Genomic DNA, 19,948 nt, shown 5'->3' on the forward strand with positions numbered 1-19,948 from the left:
CCACAGTTGAATAATGTCGGCCCGTGGCGATTTTTCATTAGCAATGGTGGGATAAGCGGCTCTGGTGAAAAAAAAAGAGCTAGTGACATTTTCTTACAGAGTTATGAATCTAAAAAAAAAACAACTAAATAATAATGCGCATGCATAAACTTGTCTCATAATTATTATAATGCTGTTTTGGAAGAAATTGCCTTGTCTGTTTGACTTTGCCTTATTGTGTTCCTTTCAGTTCCCTCTGTCCTTTCTGTTCTGCTATGCATGGCAGCTTGCCAAGTAAACAGCATCACAAAGTATCCCTTCTATCAATGCTGCCTAAAAAAAAAACAAGTGGCTGCGCAAATATGTGAAGTGACCAGGAAAACGAGTCTGGGCACTTGCGCACTCTTTTGCCATATGTGTGTTTTAAGTACAGTGCTCAATGCTGTTTTTGTTTTAATTCTTAAAAAAACACTCATCAAAGCCAGCTCGGCATCATATCAAAGAAATTCAAGACGTGCATGACGTGCATAAACAGTAAACAGAGAAAATCCATTACGGTGTGATACACGTACTTGAAATACCGTTCATCCAACCTAGAAACCGTATACAAAGTAACGTGTGTGTGTGTTATTATTGCAATGTAAAGTATAACAAATTACTGATGTCCACTGTTGGAGTGTGAGATTATAAAAGAGAACATCATCTTCTCTTAAAAAGTCAATTAGTCTCACTTGAAATGAAAGTGCAGTGTGTGTATATATATATATATATATATATATATATATATATATATATATATATATATATATATATATATAAACTACAAATATACTAATAAACTAAAATGTTAAATGTGTGTAATTGCTGTTCCTTCTAATCCATTGTATTCATTTTGAAAAAAAAAAGATAATATATGACAAAGTTTGCTTTCTTACACAATATAACTTTATTAATATCTGAGGAAATACATGGCCACACCTTTAACCAGTTAGCACTAAAGTTGTTAAGAAACTGACTCATCATGCTGAATCTCTGGCTGAAGGTTTCTTTAATAGGTTTGTGAAAGTCATTTCCTGTTTTCCTTTTGTTTTATTTATGTATGTTTTTTATTTCTATGAATCCCGCAATGACTTAGTTCTCCTCAATATTCATCAACAATTGCAAAATTTCAGCACTCTCTTTTTGCTGTTTTTTTTCCTTCAGTTTCAGGCAGGCTTAGTCCAAGATTCTTTCTCAAGCTGAAAATCAATTTGTGTAATGCATCATTGAAAAAAAAAAAAGTGCACATTTAATTACATAGTTGCTGACAGGCTCAGTCTCAGAATGAAAATTTCCGAATGCAAATGCTGAATGTAGAAACAAACAGTTTAGCAGGCTTAGTCCAAGATTCCCTCTCAATCTGAAAATCAATTCATGTAATGTATCATCAAATAAAAAAGTGAACATTTAATTACATAGTAGCTGACAGGCTCAGACTCAGAAGGAAAATGACCGAATACAAATGCAGAATGTCGAAACAAACAGTTTAATGTTAATATTTAATTCTTGCGCGTGCAGTACAAGGTGTGCGCAGCTGTTTTTCCTGTGGCAACAAAGGCGCTTTCCATTAGTGGTGTGAACATAAATTCATTTGTAGAGTGATTAAAATTAGGCACCAACATGAACACACAAAACATTATTTTACATTGAAAGTCAGTATGTGTGTGTGTGTATATTGCATATGCGTGCTTGTGTGTGTGTGTGTGCGCGTGTGGGTTTGTACATTGGTGGTGGTGGTGTCTGTGGGCACAACAGATGGCCTGGACCTGTCCTCCAGGCTTTCTGCTTTTACTAACTTTGAGTCTGTAATTTTAAAACAATTTCTCAACCAAATTCGACCAAAACAAATTTAGCTTAACAAATTTAAGACATTTTCAGACCCTATTTTATCCTAACGTTTGAAAAAAGTTTGAAAAAAAATATATAGATAAATTCCTGGGATTGAATGGCTGGACTGTCAAAAGACAAGTAAATTCCTCAATGGCAGTGAATGAGTTAACATCAAATTCCTGCAGCAAATAAGAATAATATATTCCTAATATACATTGCAGACCCTGAACCAAGGTAGTAAGAGTGATTAAAAAAAGTAATTAAACATAATATTATTCTCATTAATATAAGGAAAATGTTAATAATTAGTGATGAGTATTTCGGTCATGTAACCATTGGTAACAAGAGCATTGCAATTACTGTGATTTTATTGTTGTTCTATAGACTTGTTAGAGATCTTCACAAACAGGGCTTAATCATCCATCACTAAAAGTAGTGAGGATAAACATTGACATTTTTGAACGTGAACATTTGTAGGTTCAAAGTCTTACCACGAAAAATATTCAATGTGTTTCTTTCTAAAAAGAATTAAATAAATAAATACATACATACATACATACATACATACATACATACATACATACATACATACATACATACAAACAAACACACACAGAATTTTTGGGGGGTTGACCTTTGAAAAGCCAAATCGGTACACTGAAAAATGTTTCTGTTTAATTTACTCAATTTTATTTCATTCAAGCGGTTGCACGAAATATAATCATCTGGATCCAGATACGTTTTTTTTAAGTAGACTGTACATCTACTAAATACATATTTCAGGAGATAATTCAACACACCATTTTTGTCAGTGTAAAAACTCCGCCTGAGCTGCGTGATGCGTTATGTATTATCTTATCACTATTCAAGAGGACTTTATAATGTATGAGGTATGATACAACGTAGTGGCATTGCTCTTGTAACTTTCATTTGTGAGAGTGTCGATGTCTGCGTGTTGATTTTTTCTTTTCCTCACATGTATGACGATATCAGTGTCACTAATCAAGAGTGATGCAATCACAGTGTCAGCACTCAGTCGTTCTGTCTTGAAAAAAAATTAATTATATCTGAAGGTAATCATCCAATAATGCAGATGCATAACGGCACAATGCTTCTTTCGCTGTAATGATAAGTCAAAATTTACGTCAAAACATTTTGTATAAAAAAAACCGAAAACACATTAGAATAAAAAGCATAAGATGCTGTACTAAGCATTACTGCTGAGAAGTGGATGGAGAGGAGAGCGCATAAATCAAAGATACTGCCGACGCGCAGACACGATCGAGACACTGCGCATGCTCACTACCGCAAGGAATGCTAGTCTTTGTAGTACAGGAAGTGCTTGTATGCGAAAGTGCGATATTTGTCGTGAAACCCATCGCAAATACACAAGCAGAGGTAAACAAGCTCAGAAACGCAGCACAAAAGCACACTCTTGGAGCGAGGAGAAACCCGACTGCTTCATTCATGTGGTGAGTGACATGAATATCAAGTATTTTATTGACAGTTGAAAGTAACAAGCGGAAATGGCGTCCATTTGACTCATGACGCCGTGTGTCGCCACACACAGTGGGTTATTCAAATGCCGGAGCAACTCTGTCCGCTCAAGCGAAACGTCATAGGTCGCGTACTTAGTAATTTGAGGACATCCTATACTGAGGATAGCAATATAAAATCAATGTGCTTTGCAGCAGAGATTCATGTGGCTCCCGTTGCTTTTATGTCTTCTCTGGTTTTAGCTTGTTGGTAAAGAAGAGAACGATGAGGATCAGATGTAGATTCAGACCTGTCCTTCCTGCTCTCTTGGGATGTGCATTTTCTCCTCCCTTGATTGCACAGTACCCCGAACCATATCCACACTGACATGCACCTTCAGTGGAAAAGCCGGAACTCACTTGCAGAAGGTTTTTGGTATCTTCCTGTATTAACAAACCATGCACAGATGCTTTAGGCCCTCTTCTGTCAGATAATGCCCACCGCTTCTGCTCATTTCCTTTACAAACATCCTGCGCATTTAAGTCGTGTTGCATCATCGCACGGTCTTGATTTGTGTGACATTGTCTCGTTTTCAAACGTTTCCCCCCCTGACAGTGCTCCATGACATCCTTACAGATCCAATCAAAGAGGTGCAGCAACAGGAAAGAAAGCATTATTCTATGACACTGAGCGTCCGTCGCGGGATCTTTGCTCTCATGATGCGCTGCTGCGCACGCTGACTTGTCAACACCCTATCTTCGTGTTTGATACTTTGGACATGAGAAAGCATATAGCGCAAACAACATTAATTTAATTACATCCGTCAGCTTGCTTAGAGCAGCGCTAAGGTTGCGTCAAAGCAAGCTTAAGTAAACATGTCATGATGTTCATCTCGACTGCGCTGGATTTATGCAAGGGTGCGAAACTTCAGTCAAAATGTCATATAAGTCGAGAGGACGTGAATATCTCGTTTTCAGATACATGTAATATAGATATGAAACCCACTATTAGCTCAAGGGTATTTACATGTCCACAGGAAATATGCCTTCTTACAATGTGGTGTATTACAAGCAGTTTTCTCAAATGGATGTGTAGATGTAGACAAAGGCGAGCAGCAAGAGATTGAGCATGATGCCGATGACCCCGAGCACTGCCAGGAATCTCTCCTCTGGTGTGCTCAGGTATGGACACGTTAGGTCCATGGAAATGTTTTTTTTTAAATGCTGCAGTGCTAACTACAGCAACTGATATTATGTAATAAGGTTAATGCCTTAAGTTACAACTTTTAAGGAGAGGCACCAAAGTCCTTCAGTCAATAGTTCTTAGTGGCCTTATTAGTCAGTTTGCTACCTCTGTTTAGTCCGTATGGGTGAATATTCACCTGGCAGTGAAATAAAGCCCACCTTATGAACAAAAACACTCACATAAGCTTCTTTTATAGTCTGGTATTAAAAACAGCACAGTAAAATGATCCACCACCGGGTAAAATCCCATTTTCTCGAAATGCCAAGTCATGAGTACGGGCAGTGTCAGCAATGATTTGGCATGAGGCTGGCTTAAGATGACAAGTTCAATATGGGAAGGAAGGGAGAGAAAATGCCTCATAGAACTCCTTTCTGTCGGGACATTTGGCAGCAGTCTTCAGTTAATGAAGGACTACTCTTCCAGCAGTGGATTGATACACTCGCAGTTGGCCCCAATTCAGCTGTGCACACTGCCAAGGATCCTTCGATCTTAGCACATAATGATCGAACCCTCCCGGCACATAAATACTTGAAGAGATGTATGGCGGCGGGGACGTTGGGTGGACGCCAGTCATTCTTGTTTAAGGCTGTCTGAAGGTCTTAAGTGACCGAGGTGTAGATGTAGACGAATATGACTACTAAAAGATTGAGAATGGTTCCGATGATGCCGAGCACGGCTAAAATCCGCTCCTCTCGATCGTTCGTGGAGTCGTCCTCTCTCGCGTGAGTGCTGCAGATATAGTGGCTGCCGGGGATCATGGTTACCATCACAGAACCCCACCGCCACAGGGCACCGCGCCTGGAGAAGACACAGCACACATGCGGCTGAGAAATGCATTCAGGTTTATTCAATTACGATTCACACTCACACACACCGGGATGCTGTTGCTGTTTCAGGATCAATACTTTTCCAGCAAAGTATTTCATGAAAGCGACTGCTTTAGACAGCTTCGTGATGATTCTGACTGGTTAATGTAGTCGCATGACCTCTGTTCTGCTGTAGATAATCGTCAACGTATGTAGCTAAACAAGTGAAAGCATGTCTTATCCATCCATTTTCTATAGCGCTTATCCTCACAAGGGTGTGCTAGAGCCGATTCCTGCGGGGACAAGAGGCGAGGTACACCCTGAACTAGTCGCCAGCCAATTGCAGGGCACAAACATGTTTTATTACTGCGCTTACGACGAGTACGGTAGATCCATGTACATCTATATTCGAAGGAGCCTTCGTTCAAGTAACAATTATTTTCATAATCGAATCATAGGCCCATTATTTTGTCGATTAATCGGTGGATTGGGTTTTCTAATAACATCTTTTAATTTCCATCCCTTTAGTCAAAAACAGGACATTATTTCATATTGACAGTGCAGAAAATGTGCGAACATTAATTATGATTAAGTTCCTGGCTTGGCCCGTAACATGTCAGAAAAAAATGGCAAAAATGTTGACCATTGTATTCCACAGTTAATGCAGATGGTTGCAAGTGTCTCATTTTGGGGAAAAAAAATTAAAAATAAATCTGAAAGATTTTCAGGATCCACTCATGGAGGACTATAGAATTTTGAGAATACTTACTGTTTATTGATAGAAATCTAGAGGATTTTGACAATTTTAAATTAAACAAGGTCTCTAAATGATGAATCGATGATCAATCGATGAAGCACATAGGGCGTTCAAACTCGCACAGAAAGGCTGGAACCACGGATTCGAGCCCCCAACCTCAAGTGAAACTCTGAAGTGTCCTTGTGAACCACTCGTCCGCTCTGCCGCCCACAATATCTTAAAAGTTAAATACATTTCCCCTTTCTGTGTTTTTGAGTGACTTTAAATTGCCCATAGTTGTGTGAGTGAGTGTAAATGGTTGTCTGCCTATGTGATTGACTGGTAATCTGTCTTGGCTGTCACACGCCTCGAGCCTTCAACCGGGATAGGCTCTAGTCCCCCCAATCTCCTGCACAGGATAAGTGAGATAAATGGGAGATGGATGCAAAGGGTGGATAGATTTCAATCAAAACATCCAGTCTTGTAAACTTTTTTGTTTTCCATTGTTCTCCTTTCTTAGTCTCCTTTTTTCCTTTGTCGCTAAGCCTTGGGGAAGATGCGAAATCAGTTTTACATCTGTTAAAAAATTAAAGTTGTATGCTGATCAGGGACTCATGCGGTCTTTAGAGACAGTTTAGGTGTGAAAAGGCGAAAAGGAGATTAAAGCTATTGACAGTACTGTGTGTGTGTGTCAGCTAAGATAAGAATGACTTCTAGGCGCAAAAAGGCAGACTGTATTGAGCTGTGCCATCAGATCCAGTAGTCAATTGCCTCACCCAGTACAGTCAATAATTCAACCACTGCCGCTTATTGACCAATACAGACTCGGACACACAATGTGCACAATTACAAGGCGAGGCATGTTCCTATTGTTGTGCAAGTACAAGGCTGGCAAGCTAAATCAAGCCAACATGTTATACAAAGTGATGTCCCAGGAAAACCACACAAAAATGATATTTAAATTAAATATTACAGCCGCCCACATTCATCTCCAATGAGTGCGGGGAGGCTTTCATTTATTGAGTGCCTTCACTGATGTCTTCCGTTTACTTATCTAGAAGTAATAAGTTGTTATACTCAGTTGCCCCTTCCCTTCCCAATGTAGGCTTTTAATAGCTAGCCACTGGTGTCAGGTTTAGGAATTGATTCACAGTTTATCTCTTGGCTGGAAAGCGACACACACGTTACTGGTTCATCTTTATGCATTTATCTTGAGGATGACATCATGCATAAATGATGCATTTCATTAAAAAAAAAAAAAAACATGCGGTTAATTTGTGGCTTTTCGTTTTCTTTAAACCCTCTTGATGAATATTGTAAAACATTAGACGGTCTGGTGGTAACCCTTGAGAATAGTTGTTGTATATATTTGAAAGGTAAGTAGCAACTTTCTACGTTTCTTTAAGTTCATTTGGTAGGCTTGTAACATTGATACAATTCCTACTGGTTTCTTTTGAGTTTCTTCACACAGTGAAATCTAGCGATATCTAAATGTCACGATATGAACCTCGCTATACGATGATTATCACGATATTGTGGAGAGGTTGGTGATATATAAAAAGCTCACAATACTGTCTAAAAGCTTGCGATATTGTTAACAAAAAAAAGAGCTCATATTAAAAAAAATAACATCGCAGTGTTCTGTTTTTGTACATAGCAGCTTTCAAAAATAAATAGTCTTAATAATAAACATGAGCAGTTGCATGTAAATGATTTGCCACATTACTTATTAGATGTGGTCCTAATAATACAAATGGTTCAAATAGTACAGTTAACATTAACCTCAATGTATATAAATGACCTACAATGACCGAACACCTAATATTGAGGCCCTTACTTGCTTATGCACGTACACATTGTGAATCGGATCAATTTGTGGATTAACTGAAATGTGTTATGTTCCTCTTCATCTGGCAATTGGCGTTGGCCTTAAAAATCCATCCATCCATCCATTTTTGGTGGCAAAAACATGCATCAAATTACCAGAGGGTGCTAAAACTGCACAAATAGAAAACTACTTGGCCCTCTAAACATATTTCCTGCTATGAATATCGTGACATGACTACGATACACCGTGGAAAATTTTAATATCGCGATATCACGATATTGTGACATCCCTTGTAAAATCAAAGCCAGACAATATGTGAATGGTTAAGATGGACAAAAGGTTGTGGAGTAAGCACACGGGCATAGCATTGTCTTTTGATGGATCTCGGTCATTCGCACTGTAATTTAATTATTTCCAACCCAGCTACAAAAAATGCAGCGCACACCTTAAAAGTCATAGGAAGAGCACGCGCTCAAAATTGGCAATAGTGATATATTGCATAAACAAAAGCATTGTGCATAGATTGTACCACTATAAAATCAGTTTAACGTGTGTGGTGTAGTGTTTACATTTCAGTATTTGCGTATGCGAGTTTATTAATTATGTGTAAAAAGGCGGAGTCAGTGCACTTGCTTCAGAATGATTAATCGCGCAGATGTTAAGCCTGCTACTCCAAATAAATCATTATTAATAAATGGTTTTCCAAGAAGAAGCGCTCACTCATACTGCACACTAACTCATCCCTGTCCACCGCCTTCCCTCTTTCAAGGTCATACATCTGAATGAGCGGAAGCTGCTCAGCGCATAAAGTCAATTCAAGTTAATATTTGAATGCAACCCTTCCATTTCAGCAATTCTAACACCTTCCCATGTCATTAAAGCACAGCGATACACAACAGACAGAAAACAAATCGAAGGTGACGGTCTTGTTTAGAGATAGACCGATTATCGGCCGGGATGATTATCAAATCCGATATTTGGCATTTTGGCGATTATTGGCCTTTTTTAATTTATTTTAAGGCCGATAAATTAAAAGCTGGTTTATTGCCGCTTGCTGCAGCATGGTTCTCTCTCTCTCTCTCTCTCTCTCTCTCTCTCTCTCACTCTCTCTCTCTCTCTCTCTCTCTCTCTCTCTCTCTCTCTCTCTCTCTCTCTCTCTCTCTCTCTCTCTCTCTCTCTCTCTCTCTCGACTCAACTTTTTTTTTTATAGAGCACTTTAAAACAACCACCGCTCCATACAAAGTAATGCTGTACATGGTGCAAAAATTGACGGCAAAGTACTGGATGTGAAAGTCCTGTCACATGCATTTAGAGCAAAAAGTGTCACTTTCTGCTTCCACAGGAAGCCAGAACACCCACAAAAAGCAATGGAGAGAAGACAAAGCCGTGTTGATGAGATTATTTTTCTGGCTATTAGCTGCGTTGAGGATGTACTTTTCTCTTTTTGAACTTTAAAACAAAGATGTTTGAAAGAGAAACATTTCAGTTACAGTGGATTTTTAGAAAACAATTTACTGTTGTAAACTTTAAGGAGATGTTTGTTTTTATTGAACTATAAGACGCATCCGAGCCTGGGAGCTCCCGGCACTTTTTGTTAGACTTGTAAAACAAAGTTGTCTATTTTCTAAGATCCAAAAAAGCTTTAAAATGTGGTAAATCACGAAAGTTTTTTTAATATACAGGTGCTTAAAGACATTTAAACTAAGTCAAGTGCTGGAGTTTTTAATTTTTCAAAATGTTGATCACTAATAATCGGTATCGGCCCCTAAAAAATCATATCGGTCCATCTCTAGTCTTCTTAACCGTGATACGTTTTGCTGATGTTTGCTTCTGCATCAAATGACAATTATGTGGAAGACTGGCATACGTAGTTTTAATCCCAACATGTTGGAAGTATTGTATGAACAGAATCTGTTGATGCCTCCGCATATTGTACCATATTGAATATTAAACACTTCACACAAAAGCAGATACTGTATTTATGCTATTTGACTGATCAAATAGGGTGCTAAGTGCAAAATAACAAAAGAGGTTTTCCCACTGAATGAGCAATGCGAGGTCTGATTAAACTCGTGCTTAATATTCATCAGTTCAACTGAAGATTGCTGCTCTGCTTAGTTGACTGTCAAATGAATTCATATAGGTTGTGATGTGAATTCCCAACAGACGGTGCATCCGCAATGAAGCATGCATTACAGTCAAAGTCAGAGTCACTTTCAAGCTAATCTCCTAGTAATATCAAAACAGAAACAGGAGCCGATGAGATGCACACGCGGAGGATGCGAGGACTACGAAAAGCTCAAATAGACATGAAAAGATAAGCAAAAAATTCCTTCAGGCCATTGCTCATGACAAACAAGGGCATGCAATAAATAAAGAATGAGTTACAGCACCTTACAGAGTGATGAAAATTGTGAACTTACACGAGTATTGCCTTAATGGCGTACTACTGTGTGTGTGTTATTGCATGAAGAATTGCATTTGCAGATACACTGTATATATGTATATGTGTTTCACATTTGCTTTATGAGGTTTGCTTTATCCGGCTTCACAAGTGATGAAGCAGCCTATTCGTCAGGAAATTTCAACAATGTTTCTGCTGCGACACACTCTGAATGACAATTTCAAAATGCACTTGCGTACGCTATAGCAATACAGGTTTTGTTGCCTTCACGCTTTGACAAACAAAGACTAATATATCGTCATTCAGTGAAGTGTCATTTCAAAGTTTGATAAATATCTGGTGCCCCCATTTTTGTGTCCTAGCCTTGTGTTTGCCAAAACAATCCCTCGGGTTCATTTTAATGCAAGGCGCCATGTTAGGAACGGAGGTGACGTCAAGTCGTTGACTGGGCCGTCCCGTTGCTATTGAGTGAAACCCCAGATCAGTTGCCTATGGTTGTAAAATTTTCAGACTTGGATATTTACTTATTCATTTATTTATTTATTTATCAATTTAAACGGAAAGGATGTAACCTGACCCGCGTCAAAGACAGGCTCCTACCTTCCTATGCTACGGCCGATTATTTATTATGCGCTGTGCGCCCACCTCGTCTGGCACAGGGATTCAGCGTCCATCAGTATTGACGGAATGCCTAACTCTCGAAAATGGCGAGACTGTCTCAGATTCGTCTGAATCTCACCAAGAAAATGCAACGTTGAAGTGAATCATACCAGAAATTACTTCGTGTGAGGTGGTAACCCCTTTCCATAACCGAGAGAGCCATCCACCCGCAGAGAACGGTGGCCTATTTTTGGGAGTTGCTGACTCCTATCATATTTCAATGTGATGAGGAAGACCACACATGCGCCTCCTCATCTCCAATTAGGAGAATGCGTTCCTGAACTCCTCAACGCAGTGCCCTTGTGACAATTGATAGTCCTAACACCCACTGGGAACATGTTGGAAGTGATGCTGAGCATACAGACACGGCTCTCCTCTTGATTAAAAAGGTTGACAATAGCTTATTCCAGCACCCCCATAACGCATGCACCCTTATCAGCATATGACATTGAGATATTTCCACCAGCAATTCCAGAAAATTCATGCAAAAAGTATCGAATAAAATTTGAGTTGTCATATATATATATATATATATATATATATGACAAACTATGACAAACTATCACCAGCAAACCCCCCGAAAATAGACGATTACATAGACAGGAAAAAATGGGCTATCATAGGCGAATAGGCAGACCGGTTTGTCACATAGGCGATATGCCCAGCTCTGCATATTACCAAATACGACCTCCATTTATAAAAAGAACATTTTATTTCCATTATCTTCTTATCCTCTCATTGGGCAGCTACAATGGCGCACAAAGTGATGGTGTGGGGTCCATATTCATATGACACTTAGAACGTTCCACAACCTCATTATGAGCACGACAAGCCGACGCTGCTAGAGTACGAGGCCGGCGGCCATGAAAGGACTGTCACTTCTCCTCAGCCACAACTCAGCTACCCACCACCCCTATGTTTGCGTGCATGTGCGTGTGTATGTGTTGTTACAGTGTGAGTATGCAAGCGTGCGCGAGAGGATGAACGAGAATGACAGAGAGAGTATACACGTATGCACTGTGTGTGTTTCAGCAAAGAGGAGACATCACGTATCTACAGTGTATGAGGGATGAGGTGTTTATTTGCAACCAGTCCATTGCTACCAGTGCAATGTTTCGAGCTAAAGAGCGAGAATCTTAGAACTTCAACATGTTTTAAATTGTTGATGAGGTCAAATTGATCTGTCCTGAATCCCTGAACCATTCTTTGGTTTAAAACCGTGAAATGTCCCAAAAGGGTATTTTTATCTAGTAGTGCTATACTTATATTCTTGAAAAAAAATTATGTTAATAACACAGTGGATTTGACCACATTGCTTATAACATCCGTAATGATAAAAACCACTGTGACCATCTTTCAGGAACGTCTGTGTCCATATAAGCGATATTGTCGGGAAACTGGAACTAACATCAGATACGCTGACCTCTGTCACAGCAGGCGTTGCGATATGACATTAGTGTTCATTCCGTGAATGAAAACTAGACGGAAATATTTTCATCAACGTTAATTTTTCACCAGTCGAAAAATAGACGAGACAAAACTAGAACCCCCATTAATAAACATTAACTGGGACTAAATCAACAGGCATTTTCGTGGACTTATGAAGACGAGACGAAACTGTAGTTCATTGAATAAAAACTGGGCTAAAGTTTTGGACATTTTAGTTCACGAGCAAAGACGAGACACAATTAATGCATGTGTATGATTTATGGGCGTTGATTACAGCTCTCTCGACCAAGTTCTTGCGTCATTCATGGCAAAATAACGCTAGGTGGCGAGTACATTTAAATGGAGGAAAAAAAACAACAACTTACGCTTGATTTTCATCTAAGGGAAGGAATTTGTGCACAAGATAGCTGGGACAAAAAAACAACAACCCTGAACTTTACACGCACCACAAAGACATTGTGGTCAGTTAACAAAAAGTTTGGTGGTGATTGTTTGTTTAAAATGTAACATTAAACCAACGGCTATAATGCTCCATCAATCATGCTAAACCGATGCTGGCTAACTTAATAGCTTGTAGAAGTTAGCGATAGTCAACACTTGTTGATGTTATTGTGTGTGAAATTGAATTTGTCATAACTTAGATACACTATAGTGGTCGGGCAACTATGGTTTCAGTTGGATTGCGAGATTAGTTAAAGGTGAAATCAACCAAAACACTTTTTTTTTCAAGAATATGTTCCCAGCAGGCCCACTAGTTAAAACAAGGCATTCTGATTAATATTGCGTTTGTGGAGTATGAGTTAAGCAGCAAAATCCACCACTTTTTAGCCAACTCAGGGGGCGGCTATTTTGTCACTTCTGTCTACTGAAAATGACATCACAACTGCTTCAGGGCTCAGGTAACGACCAATCATGGCTCAGCTTCAGAAAACAGGTCAGCCGTGATTGGTCGTTACCTGAGCCCTGAGTAGTTGTGATGTCATTTTCAGTCGACGGAAGTGACAAAATGGCCGCCCCCAGAGATGGCTAAAAACGAAAGAACAGACAGAAGAGCTAATTAAGGAGCTGCAAGCGAACTATAGATCACTGGGCAGCTATACATGGAGGCATACTTAAAACTAAAATAAACTGAAGCAATTCATCTAGATAAAATAAAGTAAAAATATTACTCCACGCATAACTCAAAACAACTTTAACCATACCTGAAATATGTGTATGAACTATGAACATGTAAAGGGTGAATATCTGCGGACAAAAAATATAAAAGGATAAAATGATTGTCCTGACTAAAATGTTGCCAGTTTTTATTGACTAAAATTAGACGGATAAGGTTTTCTTGGACTAAAATAAAGACTAAAACGCTCAACCTATAGTTGACTAAAACTTGGCTTAATAAAAACAGGATGAGGTTGACTACATTTGCTGAAAACTAACAAGCGCGATTGAAACTGGACTAAAACTGAGATTAAATTGAAAAATGGCAGAGAAGCTTAACACTATATGACATATCAGGTACACACCAATGACAATGAAAAACTGCACCTTCATTGATTATCGCTGCCATTGCAGCGCTCATGCGATTCAATATCAGATTTTATTGGGAAGCAAATTGATCATTTAGGTTGTTTGCAGTGATGTACAACTCCACTACTTCATACTGAGGGGTGTTTTTATATATTTTGTCTGCTTTTTTAGTTAACAGTGACAAATGTCCAGCGACAACAATGATCAATTTTGAATGAATCTAACCTTTCTGTGGACCTGCATCACATGAACATTACGATCGATATGTTTACCAATGAAAGTAGACGAAGCGCTGTGTCTTTCACCTTTGGCTTTGACCAACATCCTGAGGAAATGTGATTGTCATTCATGTGTCACACACACAAATGTGTACTCACCACACATTGCACCCGGGGCAGCCAGAAACTCGTTTCTTTCTTCTGTTTATCCGAGCATGATGTCAGTTTTTTCCCATCCTTTTGCCTGTTGGTTCCTTTCTCCTTCCTACTCTCTTCCACCCAGTGCCCCCGCTCACCTGCGCTGTTCAGGTCCAGCTCTGTTGCTAGTGGGCAGAATCCAAGCAACACATGCAAGCTCCGGGGGACATTTGGGAGAAGGGGGGGTGGGGGGGGGGTGTTCAGACACAGCTGGCTTCAAAGCTCGGTTGGCACACACAACAACATCACTCAAGCATGTATAGCAGAGCTCCTCGATAGTCCTTGCACAAACATTCGCAAACACCGAGTTGGTCTTTCTACGGCTTGAAGACGAGAGGCCGTCTTGCTTTTGTGTTGTGGTGTTTTGAGGAATTTGATATTCAGGTCAGAGCAGGTCCGAATGCTTTGATGACAGAAAGGCCCATCAAAACTGAAAGTTCTCCATCATGAGTGATTATTCAGCCACGGAGAAAAAAAGCCCATACATTCTAAACCCTCTGACGTACATAAAAAAAGTGCTGTACTTCCTCAAGCTTTAAAAGAAGTCCAACTCTGGACAAATTTTGAAAATCAGGCCATTTTCCAGAGCAAGTCCAAAAGGTGATATTCAGTTGAAGAGGAAATGAGAAATGATGTATCTGACAGAAATGAGTAACTCCAGGTCAATTTCAAGACGGTTTATACAAAATGCAATTGTCTTTATAAGCCAAGATTTAACTCGCATAGACTAGCTATGGCTGCAGTCCCCATGTAATTTTAATGGTCTCACAAATGTTTATTTGCTCCCTCCTGACAGTCACAGCTTCAGGTCTTCCGCCAGTCGTCATTCCCCTCTCCTCACGCCTGGCCGAGCACCTCCAGGAAGCCACGTCCCGGCTTGTACGACGTGGTCCCGTCTCAATTTGCTGCAAGATGTCAGCATAACCTGACACACTTGCCGACTTGCCTGGTGTAAAAATCCCACATGATGAAAGACGTTTTCTTTTCCCTGTTTTCCCTCTGCGGAGGAGGAAGCAAGTTGTTTCCAGAGTGGCCTGTCAGCATGAATATTTAACGGGAATCTCTTGCTGTGTCGTTGTCACAGTTAAAGTTTCCATGCTGTCCTCGGCGTGGTGCGCAGACTGACATGTTTTCTCATCTGCTGCATTTCTAATTTAGTCTCTTTTTTTTTTTTTTTTTTTTAACTTCTGCTTCCTGCGCGGATTTTTGCTCCGTGGCCTGATTTGTTCCCCTTATGTCACATTTTCGATCATTTGAGACCCTTCATCCAGTCTCTCCACAGAGCAAAACAGTCAGTCTTAAGTACCTTTCAGCCCTTCCTGTCCTGTGCAGTCCTGTTCCCAGTGTCCATCAGGCAGCGAATCTTCAGTGACCCTTCCCTCATGCTCAACCCGCCACTTTCTGAACTCTCGTCCACCTTTCACCTTCCTCGCCCTCGAGCAAGGTGATTCACTTGGCTCACTGTCTGGAAATCACTGGCTGCCGCTTGCGTCCTCCTTCTTCATCCCTGTCTGATGAGCGTTCACGTCTGTTAAGGTCTGCTCTATTTCTTTCCCCGTGTCTCTCTCATTTCTCCTCTATCTCACTCGAGCCCCCCTCCTGCATACAAAACACACAGTATTCGAGCTGCTGTGAGTCATACTGCTCTCTCCTCCCTTTTTGATTCCAGGAGCTAATAACTGCCCATTTTTTAAGTCTCCTCCGAAGAACTTGCCCGCAATGCTCAGTATGTTTTTTTCATGCCGTGAGCCGCGATGCCGAACCAGTTTCATGCAGTTTCTTGATGTTGTTTTTAAGCCCGTCAGGTGCATTACAAGTGGTCTCCTCCTCTCTAGTCCACTCTTCGAGTGTGCGCTCAGTAAAGCGAGTATCCCTTCGGTGCCGCTTCACTCTTAGGGAAAACAGAGAAGATAGAGCAGTGATCAGCGCTCGATGAACAGCGAGACTCTCAATGTATTAGAGTTGAGGGATGTGGAGATGAATAAAAGAAAAGAGAGCGATGCCCTCGGGATCTGTGGAAGTGACTCGCGAGGAGATATGGAGGGGAGGGAGAATTCAAGGGTGCAGGAGGCATGCTCGTGTGGGTGGAATGTTGAGGAGATTGTAAAATGGGTTTGAAGGGAAGAGAGAGGAGGAGCTTTGGTGCCAGCGGAAGGAGAGCGGTCTGGAAGGTGAAATGGGAGAAGGAGAGATGGAGGCATATGACAAGAGTTATGGATGGATTGCTAAAAGGCTTGACTGCCTTTTGGACACCCAAGCAAATCCAGAAAATACCCCCTCAGGCCTTTCTCAGTTCAAAGTATTCAGCTACTTTTGTAACGGATCAATTTATTGAATGTGTTACCTGAATGTGAGTCCTGTTATGCTTTCTTTCATCATCGCTTCTCTCCATCCTTCTGTCTGCTCTCGCAGCCCTTAGTCTGTGCTATCTCTGAATTGCAGCATCCCTCTCCCTGATTCCGCTGCCCACCCTCCCCTCGACAGTTCCCCCTCCCTCACTTTCAACCCCGCACATCCCATATTTGCCCTGCTGTGCCTTTATTTTCGCTCCCCTCCATCCATCCGTCCTCCGTCACCTTTGATTTGTCTTCCCTGCACCCTCTGTCCCTCCTTGATCACAACCCAGCCTCAACCGGTCTACAAACACTTTGCCCGCCCTTTTGGCTTGATTATTCCACCCGCCCCTTCCTGCAAACGAGGAAGCTTCTAGAACAGCAGCGACAGGCTCCAAAAGTGGAAAGCTTTCTGAACATGTGAACACCATTCACAATCCTGTCACATGAATTAACCACGCCCAATACATTCACAATGTAGTTTATGCATGCAGGGTGAACATGACTGCCGCTTGCTCCATCTGGCGGTCAAAAACAAAAACATTGGAGAAAAATGAGAATGGAGCAAGTGAAATGTTCGTAATGTTAATGTACAGTATGCATAACTGAGCAAGCTGTATCCCTCTCTGCGTCGGCATCGCTAATGAAAAAAGCTCTTCTGCGGCGTAAAGGCCCCGATACACCAAAACGACGTTCACCGACAGTGACAGACGCTTACCCCCTGTGGCGTCCGGCCGGCTGTCGGCACGTCACGCTGGTAAAGCACACGCCGCAACGACAGACAGCGACGCTGACCATTACCTTCTGCGCATGCATAAGATGTAATACCCTTCCATACCATCGGGCGGCGGTAGTCATCATTACTCATGGTTAGAAAACTCCAACTGGAAAGATGTTGGCCGGGGGCTGATTATAACAACGTAAACAATTCATTCGGCTACATTCTTCGCTCTCGATGAACTCCCACGCGAACTGCCATCACCTTCTGGACGCGGCATTGTGAAATACTTACATTGTCAATCCTCGCTCTTGTACTTGTAAGAAGTTTAAGGCAGCGGAGGCGTGTTCACTGTTTTTCCGCCTTTATCACTTCACGTTGGTGCTCCGCGCGCTGATTTGCTAGCTAACAGCCAATCAGAGTGACCAAATGTCACGACTGGCGACGCCGATTCAACATGCGTAAACGCCCCCAAGACGCTTACAGACCGGTTACGACACTACGATGGTGGCCACTACACTAATCAGACGGCGCTTAAAGACGCAACGACGCTTAACGAGCTCCGACGTCGTTTTGGTGTATCAGGGCCTTAAGACCACAGCTGTAAATCATTGAAAGAATAAAGCGAGACACGTAGACCCCCATTGTGATGTAGTGAGTCATCATATGGCATACACACACGCGCAAACACACACTACAGTTGAAGAATATTCTCATTTAAAATTGAAATAATGTGTGACAAAGATTGACTGAATCATTGAACACTTAAATGAAATATCAGCTCCGTTTGGCTTCTCTGACCTGTGTGTGTGTATGGTGGTGGTGGTGGGGGGGGGGGATGTGTCTGTGTTTATGTGGATGCATGCATGCATGTGCATAAGTGCTTTTGTATATTTGTCTTTGAATTGTGCATTTCCATGTGTTGGTCACAACAGTACCACTAGCCTCAAGCATCACCCAATACTGCACCATCTGTGCAGCCAGCCAACCAGTGTGTGTGTTTGTGTGCAAGTGAGTCAGTCAGTCAGTGAGTGAGTGACTGAGAGAAAGAGAGAGTGAACGGTTTTTTTCTAGCTGAGTGATGTTTTACCAGAAATGTATGTGAATGAATACAAATTGTTAAATTTACTTTTACTTACTATCTTTTATCTCCTTATGCCCATACACATGTCGGAATGTCGCAATATCTGCAACATTGCGATATCGCGATTGCCACAATATATCGTCGTCGTCATGTCACGATATTAATAGCAGCAAATCTGTTTAAAAGCCCAAGTTGTTTTCCATTTGTGCAGTCCCAGCACCCTCTGGTGGTTAGTTATTAGTGCAGTTTAATTTGATGCCACCTACTGTATGTTTAAGAACCACGGTAATCGCCAATAGGAGCCAATGACTGGCCAAGCCTAGATAATAAAATGTCCAACGGCTAAAACCTGAACACAAAAAATATTTATTTCATACCAGCAAGCATAGTGCACACAAAATGGAAATGAAATGAGCCACTCATAGCCGCTTCACAGATGACACTCAGACAGTGGTGATAATAATAATGCCAATAATTCCGCTTCTTTCCTCACCATCCTCTATTAGATATTAAAAATATAAAGACCGCTCATCTGGAATTATCCAATGCAACATTTGCGTGCTAAACATGCATATAAAGGAGGACAAAGGCTGGGAAATGAATTCTAAAAATCAAACGCATGCATCTCTGTGAATATTCATTCACAGAACAAATCCCCAAGTAGGAATCTGGGTCAATACACACGGGTGCAGTTACAGATGTTGTGGCTCTCCCATGCGTTGTTGTCCGAGACTGCAGGATGTTTCTCCAAGTTATTTTGGCTCATGGGGAGCGTATACTTAATGTAATCAATATATTTAGTGGGTCCAAGTGGAATGTATGATAACATCTGCTGTACTGTGGAAACTGGGCAGGGAATGCTTATATGGAGCAATTTACTCAGCAGAATTCTATAAGCAGCTCCTGTATTGAGTCATCTGATTATGTAGTGCAAGTGGTCATGATTTTATTGCAGGTCTGTGTAAAGATGAGCTATAAAGTTAATAAACAAAAGCATGCAATTGATACAAACAGTGTACTTACGCAGAGCCCTCGAAAATCAGCAATCGTGAAAGTCCCAACAGCATTCCTCAAATGTAGCAATAGTAATACCTATCACTACTCTAAAGACGAATTCCAAGTGATGATTTTGACCTGTAATGTCTGACCTTTGGCAGAAATGTAATTTTTCTAAGGTTTAATTTATGAACTGGATTTAAATATGCGCAAATGTTGTCGTATCCTTTCCTTCCTCTTAGTGTCACTTCAGAATCACGTTTCGCTGAAAGCTGAGCCATGAGCCTAGGACACTCCAAAAAAAAAAATTTAAAGTAAAAAAAAAAAACACCTGGGACAATGACACGACACGAGGTATTACACTAGATGTCAAGTAGGGGGCTGAAAAATATCTTCCTGCTTTAGAATAAAGAGATACATTTTGC

At 40.8% G+C, this 19,948-nt stretch overlaps 1 pseudogene across 1 annotated transcript; it reads right to left on the reverse strand.

The window, feature by feature from the left end:
• Nucleotides 1-3,320: 3,320 nt before the first annotated feature.
• On the reverse strand, nt 3,321-16,847 carry LOC147144540 (protein TUNAR pseudogene; annotated as a pseudogene). The gene is made up of 3 exons (XR_015087480.1): nt 16,737-16,847; nt 14,354-16,283; nt 3,321-5,367 (listed from the first exon to the last, which is right to left on the reverse strand). The product of XR_015087480.1 is annotated as a protein TUNAR pseudogene (transcript).
• Nucleotides 16,848-19,948: the final 3,101 nt, after the last annotated feature.

This window comes from Filicampus tigris, chromosome 7 (assembly GCF_054856515.1).
Source record: "Filicampus tigris isolate MCC_2025a chromosome 7, RoL_Ftig_1.0, whole genome shotgun sequence".
Classification (NCBI taxonomy): Eukaryota; Metazoa; Chordata; class Actinopteri; order Syngnathiformes; family Syngnathidae; genus Filicampus; species Filicampus tigris.